Here is a 27,212-nt window from a genome sequence, read left to right on the forward strand (position 1 = left end):
AAGGTTCAAACGGCAACACTGATCAAATCGGTGGGACCTGCCAAATCTTATGACACAAATGAAACGTAGTGGATGGCAGCTTTCCCTGATGATCGAAAAATTTCATTAAACAAATTATCCACAGACATTTGTGTGTTTTTTACTCGGGATGGGAAAATTTGAGTTTCTGACTTCTCACAGATCTCTTACATGTTAATAGAAAACATTCTACAGTATTTAGTATTTAGATATCCTTCATTGCTGTCCTTCGGTGTATTTCCTCAATATTAATTTTCTTGCATTTCCTTTATTCACCATATTGAGCTTATTCTCGTATTTGCTTAATCATTAATCAGTAAAGGGAATCAATTAACCTAAATTTCGTACATAAAAATATCTTTTGTCAAAGAAACCACTGCCATGTTGCAGTATCCATAGTTATCCCATCTCTTTTGTGTTCCTCTTTCGCCATTATTATCCATATATATTGGGAATTGTACGTATAGTTTGTAGCCGTTCACTCACTTATGCATGGGAGTTTTTTAATATATTTTTTCTTGTATTTCAACTGCGAAAAAAGTTTAGCAGATACAAAAGCAAAAAATCCTCGAAACTTATATCATATATAGTTTATCCTGGCGCTATTAAAAAGTAGTGCGACAAAAACATGCGGATCGACTCAAAAAATTGAAGTACAAAAATATGACCAACTTCGCCGGTTTCAGCATTAACAGGTGCAGTTGACACACAATTTTAAGGGAACATTTGTAGAGAAATTAGGTAAAAAAGTTTTGGTAGGTATGCACTGCAGACATAAAATAATATTTCGCCAGTTTAATTCAAATTGGTTCCCATTTCCTTATATAATCATGTCATAAACTATTGAGGACAGTGTTGTACGGTGGTACGTTACTTTTTTCATTTGTGTCAATTATTACAAAATATGGACCTATCAAAATTGGTTTGACTACGCAGTTCCCATTTCCCTCATTTAAAGTCCATTAAACTTTTCTAAACGAATAGAAATACTACATTTGTTTTTATGTATTCATGCTCTACATTAACTGCTTGAGGATATTGGTGCAATATTGAATTTTTTATGTAGGTATTTACGTGCATCATTTGATTTTATTACATTTCCCTTTTGGCCATACAAAACGGATTTAGAAACATTATATACAATATAAGTTAATAGCATTTAAATAAAATAATATTGTTTTAATTAATTATATTGCCTTTCTCTTATGACGTTTTTTTCTACCTTTTCATTACAGATTATTTTCTATCAATGTCCATGTGTTTGTGTTAGATTTTTTGTTGTATTAAAATTACCAGACCACCACCACCTACACAACTGAATGCTGCTAAAATACCTTTGCCGGCAATCATAAAACGAACTAAAGCAACACGAAAAAAGGTAATTACTTTTTGTCTGTTTTTTTTTTTGCAATGAGTAATGAATGAGATTTTAAATTCAATTAGAAAAAAACATCAAACAAATATTCCGATTTGTTGTCAGGATACAGCAGAATTAATTTCATTGAATGATAAATCATTTTGTACACAAAAAATTTAGTTTTTTTAATTTAATTTAGCTTTTTGTAAAACAGGAATGCTATGTGCCGTAATCAGATTGTAAAATTAATATCATCGATAATTTTTGAAGGAAAAATTAAATGTGAAATTTTATCAGAATATATAATAGGCTTTAATTTATTAAAACAAAACAATTTGGAATTGGTTGATTGGCATTTTAAGCTAATTATGTTTGCATTTTGTACATATGTAGGATAATTATGGAAGATCGTAAAAAAAACTATTAAAATTCAGCCCTTAATTTAGATGTCTAACGCCAGATGGTTCTACACATGTTTACCGTAGTGCAGGTACACACCAAATGTGTGGACTTCTATCTTTTCATAATAACGATCACAGGGTGACAACTAAATTTCTTCACATTTGGTGTGTGTCTACAAAGCGTAAACAGAGCAAACAATTAATGACATATTATTGACATACAACTATAAAGCAACACAGTGAAATATACACTATATCAAAAATTTGTTTGTTTTATTATAACCATTCATAGTTACGGTTTATGTCTATGCTAAAGATCTTAGACTTTTGGCATGTGTCTACATTATGGCAAATTTAGTAATTGTGTTGACTATATGTCATAACTACACTACTACAGTCCCTCTGTTAAAATTATTCTTCTCTCTTGCGTCTATTGGGTTCCTATGAGAAATTATTTACTCGCCGTTTAAACGACATATTTACATTATACATTCTTACCGGGTTAACCTACTTTATGAGGATTTCTTTGACATATATTCGAAGGAATTGGCAATTTAAACCCACTGGGTTAACAAAATTCGGTACAATCTAAACGTACTATTATATTGTAATATGGGTCCATATTTTTAATACTTCTCATATACCTGAATTTTTGTTATTTAGTTTTTCAAGCTTATAACATCAAAACCCTTAATATTTTACTTTCCCCATTTCTGCTTCTTGATTCCAAATTTTTATTTTATAAACTCAAATTTTTAAACTGAATACAACACTTCTAGTTTCGATAATTTAACCACATTACATATTGCATTATTATAATTTCCCCTGTAAAAATTATGTAGAGCTCCCAGATTATTATGTCGCCCCCCGTGAATAATTGGTACAACACAACATGTTTGTTCACCCATTTGGCCATTATCGTGGATGTAAGCGTACATGTTCACAATGTTCACTGGTTATAATAGTTCATTTACATATTTGCGTGTATGTGTGTTTGTATGTGAATGTCATTGTTCGTTCTGTACATATTTATATTTGGTCAAAAGGTTAGTAGAAATTATGTCAGTGTGCTACCATTTGCAAATAAAACATTGAGTTTTTTTCATTCAGTTATCTATCTGTGGCTTCTCCCCCAGGTATGGTGTTGGTAATTGTTTCGAACATGTTTGAAGTACATATTTATTCTGTTACATGATTTCAATTTCAAATATTTTTTTCTGTTGCAAGGAGGGGTTAGAATTTCATTCATTGTTCCCAAGAGGAGTTAATTTGCAGTTTGGTTTTTGTTCGCATTTTCGTCTCATCATTGCTGTAACATTAAATTTTTGTTTAAGTTGTACTTAACCTCCTTTTAGGTTTTGTTGCATTCAATGTGACTGCAGAGATCATAAATATTGTGTGAATGTGTTTCAGAGTTTTTGAAGTGAAATGAAAAGTTTTTTTTTGTCGAAAGGGGACTTTTCTCATAAGATTGAATGGCATGTGGAAATAAGACATATTTTCATGGGGGAGTATATTTCTGTACTATTTACAGGAACATTTTTAATGAAAATCAAAATGGTAATAAGAATTTAAATATAATATATACAAAATAGAATAAATTCTTAAAATACAAATTAATCTTCAATGAAGCAAAACTAAATACAAATTAATGACTTTGTACATTTTTTTCTGCATGTCAAGCGCCAAATAGATTTATATTCTAAAAAATAACAAAATATCTTTATTTGGTATCCTTTTTGGTATTATAATATTATTTTCAATTTTCGTTTCCATCATGTTGTGCATTGAAATGTATAGTTCTTGATTTCCTTCCCCCACACACACATTCTACCCAAAGGCAAATATTTCGGAAAACATTTACTGAACCATAAGTTAAAAAATTTGACGATAAATTGTTGGATATCAATCACAGCAGGCAATTAAAAAGAAAAACCAAACAAAACAAAATGATGCCCAAAGACATGGAAACTAAACTACAAGGAAGTAGAAGACACAAACTCCCCAGTAAACATCCTGTAACAGAGAGAGGAAGAATTATTGGCAAAGAACAACTTTTAAATCAAGAGTCACAAAAATTGATAAAAAAACAATAAACCTTGTCGTAAAATTAATAGCAACTGCATAGAGTATTTCTTTCATCGTTATAAATACGATTTAAACATACAGGAACACACACACAGACACACACTCGGGGAAGTACCAAACACCCACATATATGCATGTGTTTATAGATAACCGCAAGATAGTGTCATAAATTTTAAATTATTTAATATTCATTTATTATGAACAGAATTTATGGCATAGATTATGATTTCTTCTTTTTTATTTTAAATTTGCGATAGTATGTTGTCATTGGCTTTATAGTGTACCCGGAGGCGTATGATAAACCTAGTTTAAACTAGTTTGTGATACGTATACGCTACAAGGCATTACAATTTGCTTAGGCTTTTTCACTTTATAAAAATAACCATAATTGATATAAGTATTTTTAAAGTTATTTAGTTTCATCGCAATTGAAAAGAAATCATTTTAAACAATTTTTATCGATTTAATATATTGTGTGAAATGCCCTGGAATAAAACAAAGGAATATACAAAAAAAAATCAAAGCTTGGCAGGGTCGGACTTTTGATTTATACGTATCAGTAACGGGATATTTAGCATAAAACCGTAAGTTACGGTTTTCGGATCAGATTCTGGAACTTAATTAAAAAATATGGGTTTTTAATACAACATTTTTGATTATTAAAAATGTTCTCGCCCATTATAATCACCAGTTCCATCTATTTAATTCGCCGACATTTCATAATTTTTATATGAACTATAGGACTTAATTTAACATGCTTCTGAATATCCGATTTCGGCCAAATATGCACCGTTTTGTTGTATGATTTGTTGTCATTATAAAGGGATCTTATTAATGCCCTCATAGAAGTCCTGCTGTCTATTTAATAAAAAAAACTCTAGTAGTCGAGTTCTACAATCCTCCCTAGATACCAATTTTTTATCATTAAAAAAATTTTGCAATGCAAGAAAGAGGCGATTATCGCTTGGTGCCAATTTCGGACTGTATGGCGGATGGATTAAAACTTCCCAACCAATTTCCCGAATTTTCTGGCTAGTCACTGTAGATGTGTATGGCCTAGCGTTGTCCTGGTGGAACACGAAACCTCTCCTGTTGGCCAATTCGGGACGGTTCTGGTCAATTGCTATCTTTAAACTGTCCACTTGTTGAGGTGCTCCGATTTGAGCCAAATATGCAACGTTTTGTTGCCATCATAAAGATAACTTCATAATGCCTCTCTCATAGAAGTCCTGTTCTCTATTTGCAAAAAACTTGTGTAGTCGGTTTTCACAATACTCCCTAGATACCAATTTTTTATCATTAAAGAAATTTTGCAATGCAAAATAGGATAATCACTTGGTGCCAAGTCCGGACTGTATGGCGGATGCATTAAAACTTCCCAACCAAGCTCCCGAATTTTCTGGCGAGTCACTGTAGATGTGTGTGGCCTAGCGTGTCCTGTTGAAACACGACACCTCTCCTGTTGGCCTATTCTGGCCTTTTCTAGTCAATTGCGATCTTCAAACGGTCCAGTTGTTGACATAATAAATAATCCCCTTCCAGTCCCACCAAATGCATAGCAGAACCATCCTAGTCGCTAGTCCTGGTTTGGCCACCGTTTGAAGTGCTTCACCGCTCTTTGACCACAGTCGTTTTCACACAGGGTTATCGTATGTGATCCATTTCACATCTCCAGTCACCATCTGTTTAAGAAATGGGTCTATCACATTCCGTTTGGCCAAGGCTTCGTAGATGGAAATTCGATCCATCCTATTTTTGGGTGTTAATTGGAGTGGCACCCAAACATCGAGCTTGTTTTTGAAACCAGCTTTGTGTAAACGGTTTAAAAGAGTTTTATGTTCGATTTTTAGCTCCTGGGCGATGTTACGACTGCTAACATACCGGTCAACTATGATAATTTCTCCGATTTTATTGACATTTTCATAATGGATTTCTTTTTCCCCAACCTAATATTTTGTTATATATCATTTTTCAAATATCAATTATATTCACAAAAATACGAAATTTTAATTTTTTGAGTCATTTTGTTTCCTGGCCCATAGTGCCATTGTGAAAGTACACGGTAGTCAATGATACCAAAGTTTCTTACGGTAACGTGTTCATGAATTTTTGATCGCTCTATCTCACGAAATATTACCTGACGATCTGGCATTATTAGTTCACCCTTTGCTTCAGCATTCTGTAGACGACATCGACGTAACATTTTACTGATATATTTTGTTATACACTCCAATTTTTTGTGTGCTTTATGCAAAAGGTCACATGAAGAATATTCCATATTGATCCCCATCCATTCCATAACTAACATTTGTTATCATTATATTGATATATGTATGTTTGGCCTTATTAAACATATGTAAGCATCGACAACGATATTGTTCTGTCGCAAAACTGTCCTCCTTCCCAATTTATATATATATATATATATATAAATCAATACATTTACCAAATAAACTACCAGAAGGAAATGTATGACTTTTATAGATTATGGCAAATATTTAAATAGGCACAAATGGGAACGGCGGGGAGGGTAGATATGAAAAGACAGATACAAACATTGTCATAATTTTTCTAGACATTCTCAAACCCACAAAGACAAAGAAAATGTCTGTTTAAGTTTTATTAAGGAATCTGATATGAATTAGATATTCTAAAAGTTTTTCGAGATATGGGCCACCGGGAGAGGATGTATGTAGGAGGGTGACATGAATACATTTGGTAAACGTAGCATACTCCAGGCTATCAGTGGAAAATAGCCTGATTTATATTCATTTATTGTCTTGGAAAACTAAAAATAAAGAAGAACAACTTTAGAAAGATTTTCCAAACCAATGCTGTGATAGGCGAAGAAGATGATTAGATAAAGTTAGTGAATTAGAGTGGGAATACAAGTAGAGATACAGCAATAGATGTCAGTAATATTAACAAATTTCTAAGTATAAAATAATAAAAATATCAATGAATAATATATTGGATATGTGGTTGATTTGTTATACCCTACACAACTAACGCCGCGAAATATTGGTCCTAGACCCACCTTTAAGTATACAGTTCGTCATACCTCGACTAGCTGAGTCGATCTAGACATGTGTGTCCGTCCGTCCGTCTGTCCATTATAATTTGATACAGGCCACAGTTATGGACCAATCTTCACGAAATTTTGCATGTAAAATGTGTTGTGGCCAATGTAGATCCCTCTTTGGAAAAGAACGGTTAATATTTAGGGGATGAAATGAACCAAAAACTTTATTTTTGTCTGATTTTCTGGTGCTCCAGAGGCCGAAATTATGGCCCAAACACCGCGAATTTTTTGCATGGAGAAGGGGATCGGGCTAAAGAATAAGCGTGCCTGTTAAAGATCGATAAAGATCGGTCAATATTTGGCGGGTCAAATGGACCCTGACTTTTGTGTGAAAAATGACAAAATTTGTATTCTATGGCGTATATATTTGCCCCTGAAGGACCTAGACCCAAAATGTTGATAGTATTTTCAAGAGGAGTGGTTGACCTTATAATTGATACCAATTATATGGTCGTATGTACTCAGATGTGGTGCATGTACAGGTGCTTACGTATTCAGACATTATTTAGTAACCCAAAACCACATTAGAGGGCGGAAATATAGCGCTGATCGCTTTGAAAATTTCCATGAGATTCCAGTTATGGTCAAGGACAGCGCCTATAACTTTCGGTGATGATCAGATAATAATTTTGAGATAAAGTGGACCGAAAACTTAACATTTTTTTTGAGTCAATCTATAGGCCACAATTGAAAGCCCAACATCACAAAATACATAACCCACGGTAAAGAGAATCTGGACAAGTACAGCCCTCGGATACTGAATATCAGTAATATTTTTTGACCTTTAGTCAGGTTTCAAGAGGGTGCAAATATCGCAAAATTTGATTTTCATGGAAGTTGTGTAAGGTATTATATTGTCGGCTCCGTCCGACTATACTGCTCTGCTCACTGGTTTTACCTTACTTTTGCGGGCCCTTTACTTTTCTTTGTTAAATATTGACGACAGACATTCTTGTTGGACTAATAATCCTGTGCAGTTATGTCGTAGAGGTTATCCAGCTACCCTCACCTGCAACATTAATTTAATACGTTAAGAGGGAGCTTTCTGAAATCCAGTATTACTTATTTTATTTTTAAAATACTTTATCTATTTTTTCTTGGTTACCATATCCCACCCAATGATAAAACTATTAGAACCTTAAGGTTGTAAACGATAAAATATTGTTATGTATGTTGTACACCTCGAATAACAGCGATGAAATGATTATCCGCCCAACAATGTGCCGTGGAGTACAATATTCAATAAAGTGCTTGGTTAAGCTAAACATATCCAATATAGGAAATACATATGTATGTTCAGCACAAGACAACAAATACATATACATTATTGACTGTGAGATTGTCCGGAATGTATATTTGTGTGTGCCTGGATCTATCCATGTGTTTAGCTTGTTTATATGACTTCATAGCGGGTTATTGGTTCATTGCTCCTTGGGCCAACATCGTCGCTGAACATCTTACACTATTGTGCAACATGACAAGATTGTGATTTGTGTGACCTTATTGGAAGTGAAGAGCCTTCCTTTAGAACTTCTTCCTTGTTGTTACTTTCGTTGTTGCTGCTGTTGTTGTATTCGACATTCTCAATTAATGTTTGCAAAAAATAAGAAAGGATAGAATTGATCCAAGAGGATGGTAGCAGGGATGAACCACACGATGTGTGATTATTTTATCAGATTTTCGTTTTTTTTTGTTTTCTTTTTTTGTGTTTTGTAAGGTATCGTTGGAGAAATATGTAATACTATGAATTAAATTAGAGTGGTTTAAAGATGTATACACTACAGAGGCATACATTTTTAATAGAATGCCAATGTACGGGTTAGAAGTATTGGGAAAAAGTAGCGTCACAACGACACTTGAAGATAATGGTTAATGGTAGTGAACAAAAACTTCAGTTTATTTATAAATTACAAAAGACCATAACAAATTTAAAATATTTAAAATGTAATTACATTTTCTATGAAAAATGATTTTTGAAAGGGAATAAAAACACATATCTTGTAGATGTGATGAGCTCTCTTTATTTAAGGGAACCCCCGCCCATTCTCGATTTCAATTTTTCAAGATTTTAAATGGGCTGGTAAATCAATACCAATGCTTGTTAAGGTTTGTAACTTTGCACATATATATTTGAAGATTTAATAGAGACGAAAAATAATTTACAAAAATTGTTGTTATTGCTTTGTTGTTGTTTTTTGTAATTAAAGAAAAGTCCTTATTTTTAATGGCGGGCATGGGAACATCGGAATCCGAAAAAAAAAAGAGTACATGTCGCCTCTTAAAAATATTATGCTCTAAAATTAACAAACCTTTGAAAAAAAAAAATTTGACCAAAAACCAAGTTAAAAAATAAGGAAGATCTTCACCGATTGACTTTATCCTATACACCCACAGAGAAAGGAGTAAACATTTGGAATCGATTGGGTTATTAGTTTTTGAGTTATCGTGCCCGCCATTCGCAAATAAAAGTTTAGAGAAAAACGCGTTTAAAATTTGAGAAGTCCTTTAGCCGTCACTTGATGCTGACACAATAAATCGGCTATATCTTCAAGAGTTCTTGAGATTTTCACTTGAAATTTTGTAGAGACATTCTTGAATTAGTGTAGAAACGAATCAAATCAAAAACAATGTTGACTCCGAGAATGGGGGGGGGGGTCCCCTTAATCCATAAAAGGACGCTAAAAATATATTCTTTAACAAACCACACAAAATGTGCCAAAAATATCAAAATATCAAAACTACCAACTGTACCAACTAATGTTGTATACCCCAGCCGTACGGATAATGACGGTATGTGTACTTTGATCCGGCAAAAATGTCCCTCGTTGAAATATTAGTTTTAGGTAGTAATCCGTTTCAGAAGATTTAGAGTTGATTTACAAATTTCCGTCCGTCTGTCTGACCGACTGGTGCGCACATCGTAATATTTTTTCCAAACATAGTTCAATTTCGAAGATGGGGAATACAGATCCACTCCTTTTGGTACCTCCCCCATTAAATTGTGATAAAAATTAATTTTATAATATCATGCGAATTTTATAATATCATCCGAATTGAACCAAATTTTGTACAAGCTGTTATATTTATAAAGCCAAGATCCTCATACATCCCTCACAAATAGTTATCATTTTCAATATTTATAAATCCAATATCAAGCGAATGTTGTGTCCGATTTGAAGCAAACTGTGCATAACTTATTGTCTCTACCAAGCCTAGATCAAGTCCGAAGGTGGAACTCGTTCGCCCTCTCATTCCGAAGACCTCCACAATGCTGAGGGTATACAGGGTGAGATGAAAAAAATTGCAACCAACTTCAGATTGCTGTAATTTCTAAGCCACTAGTCCAACAGTTGTTAAAATTATTCCAGTGACAGCTAATTATATGGATTACAAGGGTACAAAAGCATTTTGGTGAGAATTTTCTGGAAACAAGCCGGCCATGGTGATGGTGTGGGCCGCCATAACAGCCGATGGTCGCCCTCCGCTCGTATTATTCAACCGTGTCATCAATGTTTGGGCATACAAACATTTCGGCAGCAGACCTTGGACATTCCAACAGGACTCAGCACCATCGCACTCAGCACGCGCCACCCAAGAATGGTTACAAATTAGGTCCTCGCTTCATTTCCAGCGCACAATGGCCACCAAAATCTCCGGATACCAATCCGTTGGGCTATTGTGTCTGGAGTATTTTGGAAAGCAAGGTTGTCACTAAAAATACCAATATGTCGATCACCCCAAGCAAGCGCTTTGCCGCGAATGGGCCTAAATACCGCAGAGCAACATTAGAGCAGCGTGTGACGGTTTCATTGCTTTTAATTGTTAAACCAGAAGTTGCCATTGAAATAATATTCTTGAAGAAGGAGTATAATTGTCCAAATTTAAATGAAAAGGAAAAAATCTACAATTCTGGCTGGGTGATAACCTTAAAAAAAGGTATCTTACATCCACGCTTCTGGCTGCATCCTTAACAAGTTCTTGATGACATTTTTTTCCTTAAAAACATCCACGGTTGTTCCTCAGATAGTCCTTTAAAATTATTTTAAAATCCGCTTTGTTGCTGTGATAGCCCTTAAAAATAATTTGTAAAAAATTTACGCTTCTTCCTCTGATAGTCCTTAAAACTAATTTTTAAAAAATCCAAGCTTGTTCCTTGTTGTGATAGTCTTTAAAAATAATTATTAAAAAATCCCCTTTTCTGGTTGTAATACAATATGGCATAAAAATCCACGCTTTTCACTGTAATAGTCCTACAAAACTATTTTGAAAAATCCTTTCTTGTGATAGTCCTTAAAATATTAACAAAAATCGACTCTTCGGCTGTGATAATCCTGAAAATATATTTTTTAAACCACACTTCTGACTGGTATGAGCATTAGAAAATATGTTTAAAAAATTCCATGTTTCTATAATTTTTAATAAATTCGTCTTTTGCAAATATAAGGTTACTTTACGTCTTCCATGTATAGAATACCTTTGCGTTTCATAAAGATATAATACTCAATAAGCCTATTGTAAAAATAAAACTTTCTATTGGTCTTCTATAGAAAGGAGTCATACGATCTATCTTATATAGATAAGGGCTTTAATCTATAGAAGACCGATAGAATCACTACCGGTTCTATATAAAAAGAAAACCTATCAAATGTATTCGTATATGTCTTGTAGAGATCGAAGATACCTATTTGATTTTATTTGATTGATAGACCTTCTATATGTAGAAAACCTCCTACTTCCAACTCAATTTTTCATTCAAAATAGATTTCACCCTTAGTAACTTGTGTTTAGTTTCAACTTAAAAGCCTTTCCTATTGACAATTCTGTCTAAATTATTTGTGTACACTTCATACTTCATTTCTATTCCTTTTTCTACGTTTGAGACATACGAAGAAAAAAAAAACTGTCACAACAACTAAAAGTGTTAAGGGACAGACCTACTTTCATGTTTACATTTCATGTCAAATGTCAATTTATCAGCAGTTCATCCTTAGCAATTTTTGCCGACAAATACCCACCTCGAATATTTGTTTCCAATCACGTTTCAAGTTAAGTTGCTCCGCCGTATAAAGGACACAATATTTTTTCGTGTTGTTGTTTTTGGTGTTTGCTTTTACAACTATGTACACTTGTATTTTTGGCTTCTTCGTTTTCCTTCATTTAATAAATGATGATGCTTTGTTTAACACATACTTAACCTAAGGAAAGAAGAAAAAAAACTTGCTTGCCTTTTCCCCACGAACACAAAAAAGGTAAACGAAGCATTTGACAAACCCTAAATGTATGCTATATATTTTATTGCCAGTCGTGTTTTTTGTTGCACATAACTACATGAATTTTGAAGGCAAAGACATATATCGCCCATGTGATAACAAAAAACACAGAGAGAAAAAGTGAGGAAGTGCCTTGCCATCCTTGTTGTAGCTACATCATGTAATACCTGTAGTTTAACACGATTTCAAACAAATTTAAAAGGCGTCCTCAGTAGTACTCACACACACACATACACACTCACTCTGTGTGTTAAGGGTAACAGTCGTTGTCATTCCTAACAATTTTTTGGGTTATCAAAAGTAGCAATAACGTATGCTTTATGTTTAATACATTTGCACAAAGATCGATTGGGATTTTTTGAGCAAAGAAAAAAAAAACACATACATGCAAACATACATGTGTGTATGTTGTACTATTTTATTGTGTTGTGTGATTGATTGATTATTTTATCAAGCATAAGGGTTTCTTCGTTCGTTCGTTGTGTCATCATTTCTCTGTTGAAATTGAATTTTTATTTTTTTTACATGAAAATAACTAAACTCTATTTAAATAAGCAAGAATTTGTAACATTAAATTGAAATATTTCTGGAATTTTTGAAATTTAATTTGTTGCATATCGTATCGAAATTGATCAGAATCGAAACAGGGTAGTAGTGGGGGAGAAATGGAGAAATAAACAAACTTCAGGCCGGCATAGAAATCTTTTGACAAATGTTCTACATATATGAAGACTTTTACATGTCATATATAAAACTAAGGCTATCTTTATATGAGGTACTATTGGTGGGTTGTGTGTAGTCATAGGCCCCAGTGCAGCTCTCACTTACGTGGGATATCATCTTTAAGTGGTGGTTACATTTATAATTTCCTTTGCAGCATATTGAAATATATAAATATTCTTAAATTCAATATATCCATATCCGTCCACCCGTCTGTTTAAATCGCAATAGAGCTGGTAATATTGAAAATAGAGCTGAAATTTTGTATATATATTACCTATGCTCATATGATGTTCGGTGTGGAAAATGGATTGCCACGGCCAATTTTTTAGGAGAGTCGTTTTAAACTCTACCTCCAATATTCGATATTTTGAGGCTTTTGAGTTCATTTTTTAAACTTAATAAGCTGTATACCAAATTACTGGGTTCTCAATAGAGTATAAAATCTTCCTACTAAAAATTATCCGATTCAGTCAAATATTTCGATATTTTGGGGAGTTTGTGCAAATTTTTATAATTTGGACTATTATTGTGTAGGAAATCTACTTACCAAAAATTATTAACCGGTACCGGTGTTTTTTACACGTTTTTTCAACCGAATTGGCTCTAATTGTTTATTTTGGATTATCTTTGGGTGGGAAATCTTCCTACATAAAATCATCCACGTTTTTGTATAGTTCCCATATAACGATATCCATAATTTTCGATATTCTGCAATTATATATCTTCGGTTTTCATCTGGTGCCTACTTTTCTGACTTTGATAATCCTTATTAATATTAGTTTGGGGAAAAATGAATCCATTATATTTATATGAACTATAGGACTTAACATGCTTCGGGCCGATTTGGGTCAAATAGGCCCGTGTTATTATATTATTTGTTGCCATTTTAAATGTAACTTCATAATGCCTCCCTCATAGAAGTCCTGCTTTCTATTTGCAAAAATCTCTTAGTAGTCGATTTTCAAAATCCTCCCTAGATACACTGTAGATGTGTGTGGCATAACGTTGTCCTAGTGGAACACGACACCTCTCCTGTTGGCCAATTCTGGCCGTTTCTGGTCAATTGTGAAAAAGTAAAAACAATTTAAAAAGTTTATAGTCGATTTTTTGCTTTTAGTCAACTTCGATCATTTTTCAGATTTTATCGACATTTTCGACGACTGGTGTGCAAGGTGCATCTTTCACATCAAAAATTCCTGAACGGAATCTACGAAACCAAAATTGCACATAATTGGCTGTTACAGTATCGGAACTATAAACACCATTCACACTTTTAGCCGCTTGGCTTGCATTTTCGCCTTTGTCAAAGAAAAACTGCAAAATATACCGAATTTTCTCTGTGTTCACTTCCAGTTTTAACACCCTGTAACTCACAACTGAATGCACCAACAAAAAACAGCAAACTATTTTTTTACTGCGAAATGTCACCCTTCCAACGAGCATGAAACTGAAATTGTTTGATCGATACCTTACGAGAAATCTATCAGTACAACCATCTGCCGAAAAAAATGAATTTCTTTTTCCCCTAACTAGTATATTTTCGGATCTCTGTGGGTGCCAAATTAATTTTTTTTTTTCAAATTCAGATAACCCTTTAAGTAACCCACGCTTCCGTCTGTGATTATCCTCACATATTGCTCTCTCACTGTGATAATTCTTAGAAATAATATGTTTTTTTTTTAATCAGCGCTTCTGGCTGTGGTAAATCTCAAAAATCCGCGCTTCCTTAAAAAAAATTTGTATTTTTTTATTCTACACCTATTACTTTGATAACCCTGGAAAATACTTTGTGGGTGTGATAATTCATAAAAAACGTGTTATTGCTTTAATTATTCTTAAAAGGCAGTCTTTAAAAAATCAACTTTTCTGTCTATAATAGTCCTTAAAAATCCACCCTTCCGCCTGTGGCAACTCTGTTTTTTTTTTAAAAAGGTCTGCCCTTGAAAAGGTTTACATGTTTTTTTTAAATATCAGCGCATTTGGCTTTGATTATCCTTAGAAAATATTATAATGTCATTTTCAGTTTCACACCATTATCATCAATATAATAATGTAATACAAAAATGGTCTCGGCAGATTTGTCTTTCTCGTCATTTTTTATGTACTTTTTTTTAAAAGACTTTCACTACACGTACCAACAATTTGTCACAATCACTTCAACTTTGGGCGAAGATGAACCAGTTCTTCTCATAGTTGGTTCATCGGGGTTCATCTCTTTCTTGGGGTTGTAGCAACTAAACCTCATCAATTTACCATCATCGCCAGCCTCGTTGTCTTTGTTGTTGTTTGTCAACAGAAGGCGTTGACTGTTTAAGAAAATCATGTAACGTTCCGTCCTCTTATCATTGCAACATTTGTTGTCACTTAAAATCTGGTTAAATATAAACAAAGTTTATTGGCCATGCCAGCCGAACCCACCACACCACACACACAGTTCCATGGTGTTTGTGTTGTTGTTGTTGTTGCTTCTAATGATGATTGCTGTGTTTTGTCGTGGCTGCATTTGGCAAAAGTTTTCTTTACTTCTTTTCGGTCAATATTTATTTAGGATTTATTTAGTACTTGGTTTTCTTCTTTTCTGATGTTATTGTTGTTGTTGCTGCTGCAGGAAATTACTTTGCTAATTCCATAAATATCCCCAGCAGGACAAAGTACTCTGCTTGTCCACTTTAATGGTACGTGCAGTGTGTGACATGTTTGCTTGGGTCTGATGGTGGGGGACAAAAGTGTACAATGTCAAACGTAATTACGTCAAAATACGTGTTCTTTACGTATTCTTTTTTTCCTTTTTCGTTCGAAATCTTAAAAAGTCACACAAAATAAAAGAAACCAAAATATTTGGTGTTGGAAAATCCTTTATGAAACACGTACCCACTGACCTCTATAGTGTTTTGTGAGGCATAGAAATCTCTATACATATAGAAATTGAAATCCCAACAAAGTTTGGGTCATTTAGGCCATAACAACAACAAATACGAAAGCCCTAACCAATGAATTTTCTTATCCCGTATTTGCCCTGATTTTCCAATGTTAAAAGTTATTTGGTAGCCACAAAAAGGTTTGATTCAAAATCCATTTGTCAAAATGGATTTTTATACGGATGGCAGGCAGGTCGTTGTATTCAATATGTGGTGGTTGTGTTCAATGACCACCATAATAGCCAACCAAAAACCTATGTAACAAATTTGATAGGTGTTGACCACAACAGCAACAATGGAAAGGAGGGAAAGATGGAGAAGGTTGAAAGAAAGTTTAAGAAAGTCATGCTGGTTATATTTACAGGTCCCCGAACAAGGTGAGAACCCTTAATTGCCAGTTGACAATTTGTCCTTGTTTGTTAAGGATACGGAATTTGGTAAATGTTGATATTAGATCTTGTGATTCCTCGATCCTTGTATTAATACATACAAAGCCAATATATATATTCTTAGGTGTCTCAATTTATCTTGACCTTTGAAATTAGACTTCTGATTTTTTAGGGATTATCACAGCTAAATGCATGGACTTTTTTAAACAAGTATTTTTAAGGATTATAAATCTATAAGCGTGGATTTATAAAAATGCTATTGGCGTGGATTTAAAAAAAAATATTTTTAAAATTATCATAGTTATCAGCGTGGATTTTGTATATTTTTTTAAGCTCGTAAAATAGAGGCGTGGGTTTTTTAAGGATTATCATTCTATAAAGGATTATCACAGATAGAGACGTGGATTTATTAAGATAGGGGCGTAGATTTTATAATGATTATCACAAATAGAGGCTTTTTAAGGATTGTCACATACATAAACGTCTATTTTTTAAGGATTATCACTGATAGAGGGGTGGATGTTTTCAGGATTATCGCAGATAGAAGCGTAGATTTTTTTAAGCACTATCACAGATAGAGGCGGGGATTTTTTAAGGATTATCACAGCTAGAGGCTTGAATTTATCAAAGATTATGACAGCTGGAATTTTGTAACAATTATCACAGCCACATTTATGTAGGAATTATCGCATCTAGAGTCGTTGTTTTTTTAATTTATTTAATTTTTTTTATTTTTTTAACGTGTATTTGAGTAATGGCGTAACTCTAAATTTCATGAAAAAAATATGTATATCTTTGTAAAACACGCAGACATAGTCCTATTGGATCTTCCCATCCTTATTTCATTGGATCGTAAACTAACAAAATGTTTGCTTATACAATTTTACATAGAGAGAGGAAATCGACATTCGTTTGTTTTCATCGTTCTTATCCGATTTTACTCGATCCTTGCACAGAAAACCTTATAGTAGGATATGAAGGAATTTCGGATACATATGAAATATTTATCATAAATAGATCTCATTATGCCAAATTAGTTAATAAAATCCGGAAGCAGATTAAGATCATTTAAATTTTGAATGAGATTTTCGGATAATAAATCCGGTTTTAATCAAACGATGTGACTTATATACATATAAATTGTAATGTTTTGCTAATCAAATTGCATAAATTGCATTCGGGAGACCCGGTAAATTCCATCTGAAAAAGTCCAAAATCAATGAAGTAATTGTAAATTTTTAAGTATTTTTATTGTAGAAGTGCACGTGATTTCTCAAAGACAGGACGTGGACCTTTAACTATATTTTTTTGGCGGATTGAGTTTTTGATTTTTTTTAAAGAAAAATTCCTATTTAATATTGTCGGACCAACGAGAATACAATTTGTTATTACATTTTTTGAAAAGGTTTTTGGACGTTTTTTCGCAAGTTCTGACACGCAGATTTATTCCGATTAATAAAGAAGTACTTGGAAGACTATTGCCAATTCAAGACATAACTATTTCCTAGTTCATTAAACCATAAGTTGCTCCTTGAACAAGACATTTGTGTTCATAATGACTAATTTTACTAATGACTTTTTATTTAAACATCCTCTGCCGGTATATTCTTAAACATCATTTCCGTTATTTGTTTATTTTCTTTTATTTTATTGTTCTTTATTCTTATTTACTTTTGTCTAAGTCTAAGTAGAGTATTTGCAACAACAACAATTAATTGTTTAGTCTTGCCGTTTATTTATTTTTTGTCTGCCAGTTCTTCTTCTTCTGTGTAACTCTTACAACATTTGCAACTCACTCACATTAGTTGCAAATGGCGATGATGATGGTTGGTGGATTTTCCTTTGAAGATCCAACTAGTTTTGTGTTTTTTTTAGTTTTGTTTGATATTTGAAAAGTTTGTTCTTCGTCGTCGTCTTTTATTACTAATGGACAGCATTTCATTTCAAAGCTTAAGCTTTTCAAGTGTACTCTCAGCAAGTGCCAGAACAAAGCTTAAGTGCGATTTTGTTTTATAAGTTTGTTAGTTGGATTCTGTTTTGTTTCTTCTTCTAATTCTTTAAATTACACTCATTTTCGTGCTTTAGCACGAATGAAAGAGAAAAAAACGACAAACAATTGTTTTACAAACTACTTGCAGAATTTGCATATATTTCAAGTCCACATCTTTTATATTCTTTTAAGAGGGTGTGTGAGTGTGTGTCGAACAATAACAGCTTAGACACCTAAAATATGCTGCATTAATGTGCATCTAAAAATTTTATATAATGTTTTTCCAGCACTTGCTTGCCATTCTTCTAAGAGCCTTTTGTTCCATTGGGCGTTAAACTGTACTCACTTAAACAGCTTTTGTGTAGGCTCCAACAACCTTCGTCCACGCCTAAAAATATTTCCCCCATATATATTTTGCACGAAATGCCTAAAAGTATGTTAATGAAAATATATTTTCATTCCATTGTTATTAAGAAAATTTTTAACTGGTTTTTGCTTTGGCTTCTATTTTAGGGTTCATTCTCATTTTTCACATATTTTCAATGTGCCGTAAGTTTTCCTTCTACGTATTTTTTTGTCTTCCTCTTGGTTTTTTGTCTTTTTTTTTTGGAAGAGGACAATAACAATGGCTGTGACAGCAGTAGCAGCAACGGCAGTAGTAGCACAAAAATGACAACAAAAATTCTTGTGTTGCAACCTGAATTCTTGTAAATTGTAGATGACACACATTTTTGAGGATCTAGGTTACTAGATTCCATGTTGTGTGTGCCACAAGGCTGCCTGCCCTCCGCACATGTGTGTTTGTGTGTGTCTGTGTATTTGTGAGTTTGAAAGTGTCAGTGTCTGTTGTTGTATGATGATACTATTACTACAGTCTGCAGCAGTTTGGTATGAATATAATGCACACATTGTGATAGTAGAACATGTTTGCTGGTCGTTTGGTCGGTCGGTCGTATACTCAATATGAAGAAGAAAGAATACCACAATGTGACTAGCACAAATGCCCCCCAGGAGGGTTTTCCAACATTTCTCCTCCTGCCTGCCTAAAACAACTGCAACAGCGGCAGTTATTTGGTCGTTTACGTGAACTTGTGTCATACTCTAGTTATTTGTTTTAGATACGGCATATGATAGCCGTATTTCCTACTCTTCCATCTTCTCTCGCACACACACACACACTCACTTGTTTTCTGCTTTGCATGTTGGCGGTTTGGTGGTGTTTGGGGCGAAAATGTTTAATGGCACCACCACACCGAAACAGGATGATACCCATTTATATTCAACCTGAAATTTCCACTGCGTTTGGCTGTTGTTCTTGACGCTGCTGAAACAGGAAATAGTTTTTGATGCTTTTGTTGTTGCTTTTTCTGTGCTGTCGCATACCATTGTCTTGTTGTTGTTGTATTTTGCATACGTTGCAATGTTTTGCCATTATGTATTTCGCTTTGTTGTTGCTGTTGTTTATTTTTCAGCTTTTGTTTTGTGTTTACTTTCGTCTTTCGAGTGTGTCCACTTCCATTGTTTTTTGTTGTTGCTCTGAGTCCTGCAATGCTTGATGTTTACCCTTCTGTTATTTTTGGAATGAAATAGAGGTACGTTTTAATTCTTCTCAAATCAAAAGTGTGATGTACGAAAAAAAGGTAAATAACTTATGGCACAGTGGGTTATGTGCGAGGCCAATGTGAGAATGGTCGGTGCATTTTATAAATGTTTCTTTTTTTCAAGGACTACAAGAGCTGTAAGTGTAGATTTTTATACATTTCCCAAAATAATAAAAAAAAACATTTTTTCAGGTCTATCAATTTGTGGACGATAAAAAAAATACTTCAAATAGCCGTGGACTTATAAATCATTACAAATATTAAAAAATCACACTAGATATAACTAGTGATTTTTAATATTTGTTGAAGGCTTAGCAATATACTAGAATTAATGTAAATTAAAAGGTTTTTAAATATAAAAAAATAATTATTGAGGCGAGGATTATTTAAAATATTATTTTATTCCCTGGAGGCTATACCTAAAGCCGGACCAACATTGATTACATCGTGTAGGGAATATCGAACATTTATAGTTCTCATTATATGAGATTCTGTGAGGGTTTTTGCCTATGCCTCACAATACCTTCCTCCACGCTAAATATTAAAAATTCCGAAAATGGGTAGGTATCATTATAGGTCATCTTGAACCTAACGTTCTAGTTTTTTTATTTTTATCTCCTCCGAAGAGTACAATGATTACTATTTGGGAGGAAAATTTAAAACTAAATACGATTTACAATATATCAAATTACAGCGAATTCGGTTGAAAATTGCGCTCAAAAACCTCAAAATATCCAAAAAAGGTGGACCTATCTTTATTATTTTTACTGGAGAGATTTGATACCAAATATGAACTCAAAGTGCCAAATTACAGCGGATTGGATTGAAACGCGCACTCGAAAACCCCAAAATACCGAAAAATTGGGGTACCATTATACGGGGGCCTAGACTTAGATCGATATAGTCCACCTTCGAACATGGACTATGCACATTTCAGCACCTTATCTCGATTCCTTCGTATGTTAGTGTGATTACAACAGACGGACGGACATGGCCAGATCGTCTTAGAATTTTACTCTTTATAGGGTCGGATATGAATATTTCGATGACTTACAAACGGAATGACAAAATTAATAGACCCTATGGTAGAGGATATATAAATATTATTCCAGTCTATAGTGTAGGTAATGATGTCTACCATTGCGGGTGATTTCTTAAATATTTTTCAAGGTCCATCAATATTAAAAATTATATATAATTTTAAGGTCTTTCAATGACTTTGAAGAGGGGTGTTTTTGAAGGTCTATCAACGGGCGTTGTTTCTTAAATAATATTTTTCAAGGACTTTCAACGTCTATCGGTAGCCGAGGATTTTAGAAAATATTTTTAAGTTCTGTCAAAGAACGTTGAATTATTTTCCAGGTCTACCAATGAAAGTGGATTTAAAAAAAATTTTCAAGGTTTACTCATGGACAGAGATAAAAAAAATAAGATCGTTTATTAAGTATAATAAAAGAGCTATCGGTGACCTTAGGCGGGGGAAAAAAATTAAATATATTTACGAAGGATTTCGCATAAATTTGACATTTTATTTAAACATTAAAACGTTGGGTTTAGAAAAATTGTCTTGGAAGGCATAGTAGATCTTTATGCGTGGATTATATAAATAATTGGTCAACGAATTACAAGACCTTCCAACGAAGATTTTAAACCTTTATTGATGAAATTTAAAAAATATATTTCTTGAAGAACTTTCTGACCATTTATAAAAAAAATATATAGGACTTTTATATCCTCTTTAAAATCTATGTGATTTTAAATTTAAATGTACTAGTTTTAGTATGACAACGTCTAAATGAAACTCGGTTGCGCATTCAAGTACATTTATATGGTAGGTTTCAAAATCCATTTCTATTCGAGAAATCGGTAGCTGAAACCAACCACTGTTCCCACTTCTTCAAAAAAATCCCCATTTTTTTGCGGGTAATTTTGTTGCTGCAACAGTTTTAATGGAATTTTTGTGTTGTGTGTTTCAAAGCAAACAAATTTAAGCTGACACTTGTTTATAACTGCAGAGCTTGTTGAACGAAGAAAGACAAATGATTAAAAAGTTTCGAAACGGTACCAACTACAGCAGCAACGACAAGAACAAAAAGATGAGGTTATATTTACCCAGCAGCTTGGTTATGGTCGTTTGTTTGGTCGGTCGGTTGGAGTATAAAATTAAGGATAACCAATTCTTTGCGGAAGACAAATATTTCTCTTAATTACCGGTTTAACAAATATTGATTGGGTCAACAGCAGCAGCACGTTCACAACAACAACAGCAGCAGCCTACAGACATGAACTGAGATTTATGTAGGTCAGTTTATTGTTCTACTTAAACTAACCCACCCATCCCGACCAATAAAATTAGAAAGTTTATGTGGTTGACATTTTAGGCCTTTGTTTAAATGAGTATAAATTTTCCAGCACACAAACACACACACGTGTACTTGGTCACAGAGACACATGAGAAACTTTTGTGGTTGATTGTTGGTATATTTATGCACACGCACGCACACACACACACACTCATACACAGTCACCTTAACATTAAATTTAAGTGTCTTAAAAGTATGTCCAAAAGTTAAAGTTCTTAAGCCGAACAGCATGAATTAGCCTTTAGCTGTATAGTATTGCAGTGTGTGTGTGAATATGTTTGTGTGTGTTTGTGTTCATGCTTGTGTTTATTGCAGTCATCCTTCCTTCCGTTTTCCTGTTTCTTTTTAAATTTTTAATTTCGTAAGCCAACAATCAACCAAAATCAGTGGGTTCTCTTTGGTGTTCTCACCTTTGGTGGCAAACATACATATATATTTCTCTGTGTGTGTATATATAGTATATGTTTGTCAATAACAGGAAATATGCATATGTTGTTTGTGTGTATGTGTGTTGGTTGTGTACATGTATATATGTGCATATACATTTACTGCAGTACAATGTTCAGGATGCAGACATCTGTATTTATGTTGCATACCTTGGGGCGTCTTTTAAACTTAATTGCATTCAAAAATCATGTTTCAGTGTATGTATATATGGAAATAAATAGGTAAATACGTTAAACTGGGTCGCACTGTAGAATAAATTGTATATAAATTCATTAAGTGAAGGTAAATGGGAAAAGTTGAGTAAAAGCCAGCCTGGCGAAAATAAGTATTAAATTAGTTGTTTGTTAGGTGAAACCTAATTTAATTAAATTGTTGTCTTATTGGAGTAGTTTTAGGCAAGACAGCTGAAAAAAATATATATTTCATGACAGCGATAGGAAGACTATTCCTTACATAATAGATCCTGTATTGAGCTAAATGTTAGATGGACCCATGAATAAATCTAATCGGGTTTCTTTTTTATTTTTACCTTTGACTTGTAGCGGTCTAGAGACGATTTTGAAAACAAAATCAGAGGCAAATACGAGATCTTATAATGCCATCGGTTGGTCTCTTCCATGGATGACTGATTTTGAGTGGCTCAGCATTGAGTGTGTGGTTACGATTTGTTTGAGCCAAATTCGCAAAACAAGTTAAAATTGAACAATGTATTACAATGGTAGTAAAATTAGGTTGTAAATTTGGTAAAGTAGAACTATTTATATCCTACACTACGGGGAAGGCATTGGAAATACTTCAAATCGATCGATATATATTGAGCCTGGGAAATATTTCGCGATATTTGCACACTCTTGACATTTCTAACCCTGGTATTATCTTATTTTCTCGACGTGAATATTTACGCCATAAAATGAAAATTTGGTCACTTTGGGTTTTGTTTAATTTACACCTCGGAATATTGACCGTTCTAAGTATTTGGTCAGATCCCCTTCACCGTCTAAAATATTTGATGTTCTGGATATAATAAAAGAGGCCATTACTAGAGAATAGAGCGACTAGAAATTCTGACAAAAATAACTATTTCGGTTCATTGCACCCCCTAAATTTCATTTCAACATAACCGAAATTTATAGCTGTCGTCCTTGACCATAACTGAAACATCACGCAAAAGCGACTAGTGCGACATTTCCCACCTCAAGTGGGGTAATAGTAATACTAAACAATATCATAACACATAGACACCTTTAAATATTTACATATAATTCCCAAATCCGTGTACATTGTACAACAATATAATTCGTACGAATTTATAGGTTAACCACTCCTCTTGGATCTTTTAGGGTCTATGTCTTACAGAAGTAAATATATAGCCCCAAAATACAAATATACACCGATCTTCATCCCAACAGTCACGCTTATTCTTTGATCAGATTCCCTTCCTGGTGTAAAATTTCATGGTGTTCGGCTTATAATTAAGTTTTTGTCCATTTCACCCCCTAAATATTAACGCATCATAGGCATCTTCTTTGGGCTAGACCCTAGACGGGACCTTCCTATGGAGAATACGTCAAAATAGGGACCTATATTGAAAAATGTCTGAATATTTTTTTTTTAATTTACCATGAACCCGAAATGCCAAATTACGGTCACTTCGTTTGGAAAATACTCATGGGACCATGGAAATGCCGCGGGACCATTGAACATTTTCTGCAACCCGTAATGTATGTTATTTAGGGTAGATGTATTCCAAATTGATCGATACTTCAACATATCTTCAATTTCAGTTCCCATTCCATGAACCTTAGTTTTACAATTCGATTTGTCATAGGGTGAAAATACTTCCGTTATCAAAAATTTCACTATTTTGGCAAAAATAAGCTATCGGAGGATACGTTTTCTCACAGAAGATTTTCAACATAGCTCGCAGGATCATCAGCTGTGTAATATTAACATAGCTCCATTTTATTTGGTCTATAATGGTTGAGCGTTTAATTTGACGTCTATATTTCTTAACAAAGCGATTATTGAATATATATTGTGGACATTTTAGAGGTCCGTATTAATGTCGGCCCTCTTTGGTGTACAATTTGTAAAATATATACCAACACCTCACCACATTCCAAAACCTGTCATACTTTTTTCTAAGTTGCAATTAAAATGGCCAACTTAATATCTGAAGCGAACCGAAATTCGACTAACTCTCCTGTGTTACAATGACTGCACTTATTCACTACATCCGTTACTTTTTATGATAACGTTTATTCCGATGTGGCTTTTACTTAATATTCCCTCGGCTCTTGTTATTTATTTTATTCTACAAGCCGATTCTTCCTGATTTTTTTAATAATACCGTGTTTTGCAGTCAACACTCTTATTCACTCACTCATTCATTCCCGTTGCACAGATTTACTTTCGCAAGTTGTGGTGGTAGTGGTGTTGGTTTATTTTAAAATACATTGTCATCAGACCATTAACTTTTATTTTATTTTAGTGGCTTGTAATTCAATCTCCACTGCAAATTGCTGGACCATTTAACTGGATTGTGTAAAATTTCGACGGAACTGTTGTTACTTCGTACCGGGAGATATATTTTAAAGGGAGCAATACAAGTTTGTTCTCTGTCAGCGTCATAGCAGTAATACTGTTTAAATCGTATATCCAAAGTATGGAAGAGGGGATTTTATTACTAAACAAATTAGATATTTTTTTTTAAAACTGTTAATCTAGTACAAGACAATTTGAAGCTTAGTGTGAGAGTGATGAAGGAAAAAAGTATTCAGAGATTTTGTGGTTGTTTTTTTTAAGATGTCATACTGGGAAATATCAATTAATTTAATTTATTAATTTATATTTATAAAAATAGATTGTGTAATATTTTCTTAACATTTTCTAAAAAAAAGAGATGGCCAAGGATTGATTAAATTTGTTGCCAAGCCGATTTCTAATAAAGGGTAGATATAATTTCTTGACTTTTGTATCCAAAAGTCCGTATTTATTATACCAGTTTTTAATACATATATCTTCCAAAAATGTATTTATTTTTTTCAATTTTTTTCTTTCCAGGTACGTTCTGCATGAACACCATTTCTGGTAAATATTTCACAGTTATTTAATTACATGTAGTGTTTAATTAAAACAGCTCTTGAATTGAATATTTTATAAATTGTAATTTCAATTTTGGCAAAACACTCGTCGTGTTACTTTGAATTGTTGAATGAAATTGAAATTTAATTTCAACAAAAATATTTTCACACATCAATAGATAATTTTTATTGCCTCTATTGAAGTGTAAACAAATATTTAAATTTTCGGTATTGCACAAAACATGTTTGTGGCTGTTGATTTTAATACAAATACATTGAACACCCTTCCCCATTTGACGGCAAACACAAGTGCTGTTTTTATTGAGGGCGTTCTATTGACTAGTCAATTCCGAATTACTTAAACATTTCTATATAATTTCGTGATAAATTTAAATAAATTAGTCACAGATAACAACACCCAAAAAATGATAACAGTAAACATTTGTCTGTCGTGTCACACAGTCCTTTAATTTGAAAAAAAAAACGATGTCCTTAATAGTTCGACTGCACGCCATTTCAATTTAAAACACATTTTCACCTTCTTTTTCGTTTTTTTTTTTGTGGTTTAATTTGAAGAGTACTTTCACTTCGTTCTTAAAAATGGCATATGGATAAATTCGTGGAAATAGATACAAAAAAAAAATAAATAATTTAGACACTTCAAATACATATAAATATTGAATATATTGTACACATTGAATCGGTTCATATTTCCTGAACGGCTAAAGCTTCATAAATCAAATTAAAGGCCATTATTTTTACAATTTTTTTTTTTCAATAATGAAGTACGAAAGTAGTATTGAATTCGTGATAATAACACGGGCAAACACACAGTGGGAAAAATACCGATCTAGCGCGCAGAAAATCAAAAAATTAAGTTGAAGGAAACTTTATAACATTAATGCAGTTTTAAAGTAGAGTGTTGAGATTACTTAAGTCCGTATAAAATAATCCGAATTAATAAGCTAGAACGGAATAACGGTACATTTAAAATAGAAAATTTTTCCAATGTTAAAAATGGCATTTTTTAGCTATAAAATTGCGATGGTCGTGTTCATTCTGTGAATATATTATTATAAAATTTTGTCCATTTTTGATATGTAGTATTGGTATTTAATTAAATGGTATAGTTATATAACCCATAAGTTATTTTAATTTAGGTGTTTCGGGCTAAATATGTGTAAGGTCCGTTTTTTTAATTCCTTCAATTAAAATAGGGATTTAGTATGGAGTGCAGTCGAGTTCAGCTTTGATTTTTGTTTTATTTTACTTGTGTGTCTGTCTAGAACATCATACTAAATTTTTTCCTGCGACTTCTTGCGACTCTCGGATTTATGGCAATTTTTTGAAAAAATGCCAATTTTGTGTAGGAAGCTTTTGCATTTTTATATAATTCATCAAATATGACTTGGAATAGATCACAGCATAGCAGATAAGAAAAATCAAGTTCAAAACGAGTGAGTATGAAAATGAGGGATTTAA

This window comes from Musca vetustissima, unplaced genomic scaffold (genome assembly GCF_032173495.1).
Source record: "Musca vetustissima isolate MV318-11 ecotype Yass unplaced genomic scaffold, APGP_CSIRO_Mvet_v1 utg56881, whole genome shotgun sequence".
NCBI classification, from domain to species: domain Eukaryota; kingdom Metazoa; phylum Arthropoda; class Insecta; order Diptera; family Muscidae; genus Musca; species Musca vetustissima.